Consider the following 10,982-nt stretch of genomic DNA (forward strand, 5'->3'; position numbering starts at 1 on the left):
AGACCCTCATTCCTTTTCTTTTCTCTCCTTTCCAGCAAAGGACCAAAACTCCGACAGCTCCGGTGAGTGTGAGGGAATCCCACGCCAAAAGGGCAAGAGGAGTTGTGCCTCCCCCTGAGGCTGCTGGGGAGGAGAGAGACACACACACACACCTGTTGTCCCTCCCAGGCCCGTTCTGCTTGACTTCCCCCCTCATACCTTCGTCCCTCCACCCTGGTTCGCAGTCTGCCAGCCCCACTCATTCTGTGCCCTGATCCAGGCCAGGAGACGGCAGGGCTGCAGTTGACTAAAGCGCCCCCTGGGCTCTGCCCTGAGAAGCACGGACCTCTGCAATGCCATAAAGCCAACATGGGGGGGGGGACATTTCTGGTGGCACAACCTGGCCTCCTCGCAGAGGTTCAGGAAGGCTGGGAGGTGTCTCCCCCCTTGAAGATGGAAAAGCACGCCACCCTCCCTGAGTTGTCCATCAGACACGTGTTACTTAGGGTGGGGGCTAACGCTGGTGTTTCCTTCTCTCCAACGCAGGGAGCAACCCGGCCATCTAGGAGCCCCCAAGCAGGTGAGTGGCAGAGGAGGGGGCGTCCTTTGTGGGAGGGGTCCGGGAGTGAGCAGGGGAAGGAGGAGCCCTGCAGGGGGAGGAAGCGCTGGGCTGCAGGACGCTTCCTCTCCCTGGTCGCTCCCTTCCTCCTGGCGCTGGGAAAGGGAGAACCTCCTGCAGCCAGACCTCACCCCTTCCCTACCGAGGGAACAGCCGCCATTCCGAACAGGAAGAGGAAGTGGCGCCATTGCTGGAGCAGCCGGGCTTTGATGGATTCGCTTGAACGCATACACTTATTAAACAGAGCACTGCGCGTCCTCACAGGGCAGATGTAGACACTGTGAAATCCTGGTCCTCTCCTAACTCTGAAGCAGGTCTGGATTCTCCAGGGTGGGGGTGGAGGAGGCACAAACGCTTCTAGTTATGGGGACAAAGTGATTTGCCTCAGAAGGGTGTGTGTGTGTGTGTGTCCTGATAGCCTGTGCAGGAGATTCTCCCACCCTGACCTTGGCCACAGCTCACATCGCTGCCCAGTGCTCTCTCCCTCCGGTGATTCCTGGCCAGCCCCTTCCCCTGGGGCTGCAGCCTCTGCTCCTCCACCTGGGCGAGAGATGCTGAGATCCCTCCTTCCGCCCAGCATCAGTCTGGATTGGACTCCTGGGGCTTCGTCCTCTTGGCTTCATCCCAAACAGAATCTCCCGGTTTCTCTCTCTCTGCAGCTTGACTCTGGGGGAGACTCTTCTCCCGATGGAGGAAGACAAGAGGAAGAGAGGATCCATCCATGAACTGAATTCTATCAAGTCCTTCTCAGGGACTTCTTCAGCCTGTTTCTGATTGCAGAGAGCTTGGCTTGGCGTGATTTGCTTTCTGGCACAGCTGCTGCCTCAAGTCGCATTTGCCCCTTAGCTTTTTACCCCATAAAAGATATCTTAGTTGATTAACACACTAGGGGTTTAAATCAATTGTTGGGAGATCAAATTGGTTAACGCTGCATGAAGTTGCCTAGGAGAAAACAGCAGCTCTGAAGGAGGGAAATGCGGCCTTTCTTTTTAGATGTCACCTGCAGAAGTGTCCCAGGGCACCATCTCAGAAGAGGCAGATCTCCTGCTTACGAGAGGAAACGAGATGGGGGGTGGAGGGAGGCCCTCCTTAAGATGCCGCCTTCCAATTATACCTTTAAGTTCTTCGGGAGGGGACCCTGCACTTGAGGGGCATTTTTTTAATCAAAGTGTTTAATTAACCTATCTAAACAAAGCAACTAAATATTGCATCCCTAAAAATTCAAAATTATGCCTCCAGTATTAGGCTGCAACTGATTTTTTAAAAATTACAGAGATATGCAGCAGGAAATTGCCAAAGTGTCTGTTTCCTCATAGAATCATAGAGTAGTAGAGTTGGAAGGGGCCTACAAGGCCATCGAGTCCAACCCCCTGCTCAATGCAGGAACCCACCCTAAAGCATCCCTGACAGATTCTTGACCAGCTGCCTCTTGAAGGCCTCTAGTGTGGGAGAGCCCACAGCCTCCCTAGGTCACTGGTTCCATTGTCGTACTGCTCTAACAGTCAGGAAGTTTTTCCTGATGTCCATCTGGAATCTGGCTTCCTTTAACTTGAGCCCGTTATTCCGCGTCCTGCACTCTGGGAGGATCGAGAAGAGATCCTGGCCCTCCTCTGTGTGACAACCTTTGAAGTATAAGGGCCGTCTTTGTTTCCTGAAGGCTTCCATTGGATGGCCTTGTTCTTCAGTCCCATTCATTTCAATGGGTCCCCAACATTGGAGTCAACCTGAATTGTTAACTAGTTGAACTTCGTTTTTCCAAGATCGAGAGTGTTATTAACAGGCTTCTGAAAAAGGTGTTTGAATTGATTATCTCAGGGTGCGATCTTACGCATGCTTAGCCGTGAGTTGGTGAGCTTTTTCTCTCTCTAAACATGCATAGGATTGCACCCTAAACCTCTTTTTAGTGACATAGAGATCCGTTGTTAACATATTTTGCATTTTGATTGATGCTAATGGATGTAAAACATTTTAATAACCCTGCCGAGATGGGCCAAATTAAAGGGATTTATTTTCCTCCCTCCCGTGCTGTGGCTTTTGTTCTTGGGCGTCAGAAGACTCCGGTTGTCTGCAGAGCCGGGTTTTGCCACCCTCTCGGCTGGCCACTCCAGGCCTCCGCCAACAGGGCACCACGTTTGCTAACACCAAAAAGCCAGTGTAAAGGTTTTGTGGGTGGGAAGTAGGTCGTTGCAAGAGCTAAACAGACCCGAAACACTTGTTTTTTGTTGAAAGAATAAAAAAGGCATCATGAAACAGGCAAAAAGCGAAAGCGCCCAGGAGTCGGAGACCCCCAGCCTCACGGCAACTTGTGGAACTGCCCGAGGACTCCGGCCCCAGCCCAGGCTGCAACTGGCGATGGCTCCCCCAAATCCCTCCCAGCCCTGCTCCTGGGGACCCGTTGGACTGGATGTGCTGGGGAGGGAATCTGGGGTGTTCGCCATGCAAAGCCCCTGTGGGGGCCCCTCCTCTCCTCCTCCAGGCTTCGTGGGGCTGGTAAGGAGAGCAGCAAAGTCCGCTTCCGCACTGGTGGACTCGGGTCGAAGCCTTGTGCATGGGTGGACAGTCCTGAGTGCTGCTCCCCTCACTTTAAATGAATTTATTACTGCATTTATAGCCCACCTTTCTTCCCCTTGCAAGGAATGCAAGAGGGCTGGCACGGTCCTCCACTCCCTGCCCCACTTTAATCCTCACAGCAACCCTCTGAGGTAGGTTTGGCTGGGAGTCAGTAGCGTCAGAGGCATAAATGATGAGGTGAAGACAGTAGCAGGGTGAGTAAATATATATAACTATATCAAGGATCTGGGGATCACTGGTTGTGTTGTACATTAGGTGCGTCTTTAGTTGATTCTACACAGGGTGGATTGCTTTATTATTATATTTATTTGTATCCCGCTTTTTGCCCAATACTGGGCCTCAAGGCGGCCTTACAAAATTTAAAGTCAAGCTCACTCGAATCCAAGACTTAAATCGGCCAGAAAAAAAAGGATTGATTTAAATCACGTGTCCCACTGAAACTTTTTCATGTATTTTCTGAACAATGGTGTAAATCTGACCACTAAGCAGTGTTAATTTCCGAATAAGAGTTTTATTTACACTTTTTCAATCTTCCAAGGAGGCCTTTGCATTTTTCCCTCCCACTGTATGTATTTTGCACGCTTCTCTTTTTCTCCTAGAGAGGGAAGGGTTTGCACCCACGACAGTTTGAGGCGAAGAGCACAATCTTCTTCATGTCTCCTTAGAAATTCCTTCCATTGAGGTCAATGGGGCTTATTCCCAGATCAGTGGATAGAGGATCACAGCCTTAGGATGGGAATGCAGGCACTGGGCAATTTTGTCTTCTCTTTTTCATTCCAGTGTTGCTGTTTTTGGCTTCACTCTGTCTTGGCCCAAAGTAGCAAATTCCAAAGACTTATAGATCCAAACAAGGTTTCATAGTAAACTTTTAAAGATCTAATGTTTCGGATTTTAGTAAGCATTCGGGTTTTATTGTTTATCCACACTCCTATATTTTGTCTTTCTTAATTCTTTTACCTTGCTTGGCCCAACTCTCAACGGAACAATATTCCTACCTAGCTTGTACCTGTGACTACAGGCAGAGGAACTGAAAGGCCAGAAGATTCAAGAGCTAATAGTTAGGCCAGACAGAGCTATTTTCATGAAATGAAAAACCGAAATGAATTGCCCATGTCTGATTGGAAGAAAACTTGATTTTCGTGAGGCTGTCAGGGTAGGTTTAGCATGTTTAGGGTGGGATTTAATTGCAACTATGCTATTTTTTTAAAAATTGCAAGAGAAATGTAGTGTTTATTGATGACTTTAAAAAAATCTGATGTTTATTTTTTAAACAATACCTTTTTGAATTAAAATAATTCCATTTTCCTTTGAATCATTCATTTTATTCACCACAATTCTACACTAGCACTTTTCTGCAGAACGGACCTCCACAGAGTGAATGAGGGAGGTTTGGGAGAAATTTGGAGCTATAAAGATGGTTTTACTTTGAGCATATAAGTTAATTCTGCTGCTGTTCTTACATGGAGTTGTTTTCACATCTGTGGTTTACCCAAAACGTTTGGACACTATTAACTATAAAATAAACCCACTTTATGTTCCTGAAGGAAATCCAGGCCTGTACTATTTTCTAGCCAGAACCCGTGTTGATAAAGGGCTGGAATGCCCAACGCCTCATGGGAAATGCTTTATTTCACAAGGGATTCACCCACCTTGGCTAGGACACAGCAGGGCCCCTCATGGACCGGAAGAATGTATCGGAAGAGATACAGGAGCAGGGCTTGTCTGCACGGCTTCAAATATGGGATGAATGCGTGGTGGGGGCTTGTCCCATCCTGGGAAAGGCAGCCTTGCACAAACGGCGTGACCCATCTCTGGGCTGAATAGTTGGGAAGAGAATGAATTGCCGAAGCTTCCCTGGAATCCCACGCTCTTGTAGACAGGGAGGCCTTATTTGCGGTTCAACACCAGCTCTGGATTTGAGTGGGGTGAAGATGCCCCAGGGGACGTGTCCAAATGGTTTATTTGCAAGAGCCTGACGCGTTTCGACCTGTTTCTTATTCTGAAGCTTTTTTCACAGGCCTGTAACATTAATAATAAAAAAGAAATGAGACAACCTTGTTTTACGCAATTTTATTTTTTTTATGCAATGCGCAATTTCCAGAGGCTCCCAAATTATCCCCCCGTTGTGTCAATGGCAGCTGCCCATGATGCAACAGGGGAAAGTGCCGTTTCGGCAGGGGCTGCAGGTGCCTTCCGAGCCCTGGCCGGTCCACACCGAGCCCGAGAAGAGGCCCAAGTGGCCCGACAAATGGGGGCAGGCGCCGGAGAGTCCACCCTGCCCTCTTCAAAAGGGACTCAAAAATGAAGTGTTTTCTAAAGGAAGCGTCTAATCTGCATGTCGAGGAAATGTCTGTGCCACAATTTGAACTGGTTCTCTTTCGAAGGGGAAATCTAGCCGTTCCCACTTCCCCCCTGTGCTGTTACATTTCCTCCTGCAGCCGCTCTACCAGGAAAGCGGAGCCACCTGGGCCCTGTTCACTTAAGAAACCCAAAGCATGTGAAGTAGTAATCTAAAGACCCAAAAGATGAAATCTTTGAGGGTGAAGCTCCTGTTGAAGCTGGGTGCTTTTTATTGCAATCCACCACCTTTGTAATATGGAATAAAAGAAAGAGGCATTGAATATGGTGGGATTAATTGATGAGTAAACATTCATAGGCTTGCGCTGTGAGTAAATTCTCCCCACCCACCATCCCTGTCCTAATTCTCTGAGGAGAAAAAAGGAAGACGTGGAGAAGGTACGGATTAATTCTTTCCTCCCCCTCTCATTTTTCCTGGCCAAAAGGCGAAAGTCTTCATTATCACACCTTACCCATAACGTGGGTGGGGGAAGAGATGAAAGTAAAGCAGTTCTACCCAGTCTGCCAGGTATGGAAGCCATTTTGTGCAGGCCAGCTGTGAAGAAAAAAGGGACTCAAAACGGTGTCGTCCTGTATTATAATAATAATAATAATTTTATTTCTTTATTACCCACCTCTCCCTTTGGATCGAGGCGGGGAACAACATTAGTACAATACAATATAAATCAAATACATAAAATTAATTAAAAGAGCATATGAAACCAATACAATATCAAAATAACAATCAAGACATCTTAAAATTCTCGGTTTAAAATTCATCTGGGCAGGCCTGCTGGAAGAGGTTAGTCTTTATAGCTGTCTTAAACTCGGAGAGAGAATTAAGTTGACGCGTCTCCTCCGGCAGGCCTTTCTAGAGTCTGGGAGCGGCAGAAGAGAAGGTCCTCTGGGTCACAGTTATTAATCTAGTTTTTGCTAGCTGAAGTAGATTCTTCCCAGAGGACCTGAGTGTGTGGGGCGGATTGTACGGGAGAAGGCAATCCCGCAGGTAGCCTGGACCCAAACCACATAGGGCTTTAAAGCTCATGACCAACAATTTGTACTTTGCCCGGAAACTAATTGGCAGCCAGTGGAGCGATTTTAATGTTGACTTTAATGTTGTTTAGAGCCTCCTCCAGGTTTTTAGGGGCCCCTGGGCAAGACACCCTCAATAAGCCCCCTCCCTTGATTTTCTCCCTACTGTTGTCACCAGCTGCTGTTGGTTGTAACAAGCGAGCTGCAACCACGGTGAAGAACCGGAACAGCTGCTGGGGAGCGGGGCCTTGGCAGGGGCCCAACCATGCCTAGCCTTGATGGGAGCCCTGGTCCCGCTGGAAGCGACCACCCCAAGTGGCTGTTTGGCTGGTGTAAGTGCAGAAACACCCGGTCATGCGGCTTGAAGGTTATTCGCTGTTTCAGCCTGAATGGAAAAGGTCTCAGGTTCCAGCCCCAGCATGTCCAGACGGCTACATGACTGCAGGTCGCAAGAGCGGGAAAGGCTCCTGCCTGAGGCTTTGGGCAGCCCTTGGCAGAGAGACTGAACAGCAGTGGGCTGGATGGATAAGGCAGGTTCATGCACCCCCGCGTGACTCCGATGCTTTTGCGGGAGGCTGCTGCTGCATCTGGCAGGTTCTGTCTGTCTCACGCTTAGCTGGGGCGTCAAGCTTCCTTCAGGGAGCCAAACGGTGGGATCTGGGCCCAAAACGCTGCTGGCAAAACATCCGGCCTTTGCTCGGAGCTTTTCCTTACACAGAGGGAAGTTGGACCTGAGGTTTCCAACTTTTGGGGTGCAGCTTCCTAACTGCAAAAGTGTCAGTCTCCTCCCAGGCCCCAGGCCTCCAGATTTTTTGCAAACCGCCCAGAGAGCTTCGGCTCTTGGGTGGTATATAAATGTAATAAATAAAGAAATAAAGAAATTTAAGGGACCCCACGCCATGGAAGGGCAGTGTAAACCAGAGGGAAAGTGGGTGATGGCTGGAAAGTGCTATTGTAGGGGGTAGCATCAACAGAGACCAAGCTGGCCCAGGGATTTAATACCAGCACAAAATAAAATGGTATATACAAGAACTTGAGAATAACGGAATAACGGGCTCAAGTTACAGGAAGCCAGATTCCAGCTGGACATCAGGAAAAGCTTCCTGACTGTTAGAGCAGTACAACAATGTAACCAGTGACCTAGGGAGGTGGTGGGCTCTTCTCCCACACTAGAGGCCTTCAAGAGGCAGCTGGACAACCATCTGTCAGGGATGCTTATTATTATTATTATTTATTTATTTATTTATTTATTTATTTATTTATTTATTTATTTATATAGCACCATCAGTATACATGGTGCTGTACAGAGTAAAACAGTAAATAGCAAGACCCTGCCGCATAGGTTTACAATCTAATAAAATCATAGTAAAACAATAAGGAGGGGAAGAGAATGCAAACAGGTACAGGGTAGGGTAAGCAGGCACAGGGTAGGGTAAAACTAACAGTAGAAAGTAACAGTAGAAGTCTGCACAACATCAAGTTTTAAAAGCTTTAGGAAAAAGAAAAGTTTTTAGTTGAGCTTTAAAAGCTGCGGTTGAACTTGTAGTTCTCAAATGTTCTGGAAGAGCGTTCCAGGCGTAAGGGGCAGCAGAAGAGAATGGACGAAGCCGAGCAAGGGAAGTAGAGGCCCTTGGGCAGGCGAGAAACATGGCATCAGAGGAGCGAAGAGCACGAGCGGGGCAATAGTGTGAGATGAGAGAGGAGAGATAGGAAGGAGCTAGACCGTGAAAAGCTTTGAAGGTTAACAGGAGAAGTTTATATTGGATTCTGAAGTGAATTGGAAGCCAATGAAGAGATTTCAGAAGCTTTAGGGTGGATTCCTGCACTGAGCAGGGGGTTGGACTCAATGGCCTTGTAGGCCCCTTCCAACTCTACTTTTCTATGATTCTATGATAAGACAATGTTTCAGTGCTATAGATAGTACTATTTACTTCAATGATTAATAAATAGCCTGAGGCAACCTCACCACCCCTCTAAGTCCCCCAACAAAACAAAGACCTTCATCACACCAGCGATCTATCGCACACTCGCCATGCCTCGTATGCAGTTTTGCAACCTGGAACTCACACGTCGTCGTCCACATCCTGCACCCATTTCGCCTCTTCCCCTCCATGTTTCTTTTCTTTTTGGAGTGTGGAAAGTCTGGATTATTTTCCTTCCCTGTGAAATAAATGCTCTCCTCCCTCCCATGTGTTTCTGTGGCTGAGTTCTATCAACCATCCCGTTCTTTGTTGGGGGGCATGTGTGTCTAAGGGGGATCTCTCTAACAAAAGAGGAGGGTGGGGTGGTTCTCCACTCAACCATGAAGGGGGGGGGAGAGAGGCCCCATTTAATTCTATGTTCTTACTCCTGAGTAGGCATAACCAGGGGTACATTTTCACCTTAAAAGAAATGCAGAAAATGCACCGGGATGGGGGGGGCGGGGTTCATCCTGTGAAGCTTCGCAGTTAAAGACTTGGTGGGTTTTTTTTAGAAATGGAGCCAGGCAGTGCATATTCAGTCCTCCACCCCTATAGTTTGCTGAGTGGGTCCATCCTACTTTCGGTCCTCCAGCACAGCTTATAAGGATCCTAGGGAGAGCACTGTGTGTTCTTTTTCTTTCCCCCACCCTTCTCCTAAGTTTTACAGTGCAATGACACTTAATTGAAAGGAAGAAAGATAGACCAGTCCATTGACATGTACGGGGTTGACTTTCCCTAATCTCTTAATCCCTTAGGTACACCATTGCATCATTACACAGCTTTGCATGATCAAAGTAAAGGAAAATAGATCCTTCACAAATGCAAACAGGTGGACTTTCGCATTGGTGGACTATGGGGAAAGGGTTTAAGAGGGGAACTAAAAAATCCCTAAAAAATCAAGGGATGAACCGATCTGATTCAAATTTGGCATGACTAAAGTCCTCGTTAAGAGCTATCCCCATGTCAAGTTTGATCTCTTTATCTTTAAAAATTACACAGATGTAAGCATTTTGGTCACCTTGGAGCAAAGGAGGGGACCTGACCGCCTTTCCAAAAGAAATTAGTTAAAATGATTGTTCATCTGCCCACCCTTTGAAAGGAGCAAAACAAACCTTCGCTCCTCCTCCCCTGCAAACCTTTCCCCAAGCCAAGGGGCAGCAACAGTCTTGGCCCACGGGCTCCCTCCTCCTTCCTACAAATGGCCTCCCTTCCTTGGAGTTTATTTAATATTATCTTCGGGGAAAGTGCAGTGTGTTGTTTTATTGTAATTGTGCAGTTTCAGGCTGCTGTACTATTGTATTTGCGCAGAAATAAAGAAATATTTTTTTAAAATAAAAAATTAACTGCAGGGGGAAGGAGAACTTAGGGGGGCAGGGTGTGAAGTTTTGCCAACGTAGTAGTGCTCCAGGTGAAAAGATACATGAGCTGAAATGGCGCAGCAACATACAGACATGAAAGTGCCCAGTGCTCCACTCGCTAAGGAAATGGTGGGGGAAACTGCGGACAAAAATCAGATTAAAAAAGTAGGTGTGACTCCAAAGCCTCTCTCTCTTTCCGTTCTATTATGCTCATTGCAAATGTCAGAAGGCTGGAAGGAAAAGCTGGGGTCTCTTTGCGGTGCGTGTACTTTGAGGCGCGATATGGGGAGGCCAGTTCGCTCGCGAGTCGGGGACCTAGGGAGCCTTATACCCCCATGTCTTGGGGGTCTTTTAGTCAGTACGACCCATGGCCCATGAGAGGTATGCAGACCTTTTCCACTTTGTGCATGCTCACTGCAAATGTCAGAAGTCTAGAAGAGTGGTCGAAGAAAACCATACAAGCCATTAATATAATACTTGAAACTATTACTGTTATTTATCTATAATATTTCTATACCGCTCAATATCTAAAAAAGATTCCAGAGCTGTGAACAAACAGCAAAAGAAAGATTAGAAAAGCAAATTAAAATTGTTCAACTTAAAATAAAGGACCAGAAAAAAAGGAAAAGGAAAAAAGGAACAGTGGCTATTACTACTGTTTATTGAATTATTTATGTAGTACATTTTTAATCTGCCCGATAACTAATGTTGTAATCCACCCAAACAAATTAAAAAAGAACAACCTAAAATGCCATTTAAAAACAGTCAAAATATAAAATGAAATTCAAATATTTTAAAGAACAAGAATTGAATACAGTATACTACTGTTTCACAACGACAATCCATTACTAGAGAGATTGGGTATTGCTGAAAATGAAAAATAAAGATTGATAATCTGTTGATTGATTTATCTGCAACTCCCCCCCTTTTGGGCCAAATTAACGCCATCCGTATGCCAGGCGCTGGACCGTCATTAGCGTTGCAGACAGAAAACTCCATCGCGATGCCCATTGAGCCCTCCAGCCCCTGCCATGTATTCAAGAATTCCCCCCCTTCCCCAAACGCGGACCCTGCGAAGGGGATTCCCGAAAGGCCTTCAGCGAGAATACTTTCTCTTTCCCTTTC

At 47.0% G+C, this 10,982-nt stretch overlaps 1 long non-coding RNA gene across 1 annotated transcript; it reads left to right on the forward strand.

Moving 5' to 3' along the window:
• Window positions 1-4,481, forward strand: LOC134396492 (uncharacterized). Its single transcript, XR_010025266.1, has 3 exons — window positions 1-62; window positions 526-559; window positions 1,258-4,481. It is a non-coding gene; the product is annotated as an uncharacterized LOC134396492 (long non-coding RNA).
• The last annotated feature ends 6,501 nt before the right edge of the window (window positions 4,482-10,982 follow it).

Source organism: Elgaria multicarinata, chromosome 3 (assembly GCF_023053635.1).
Source record: "Elgaria multicarinata webbii isolate HBS135686 ecotype San Diego chromosome 3, rElgMul1.1.pri, whole genome shotgun sequence".
Lineage (NCBI taxonomy): Eukaryota > Metazoa > Chordata > Lepidosauria > Squamata > Anguidae > Elgaria > Elgaria multicarinata.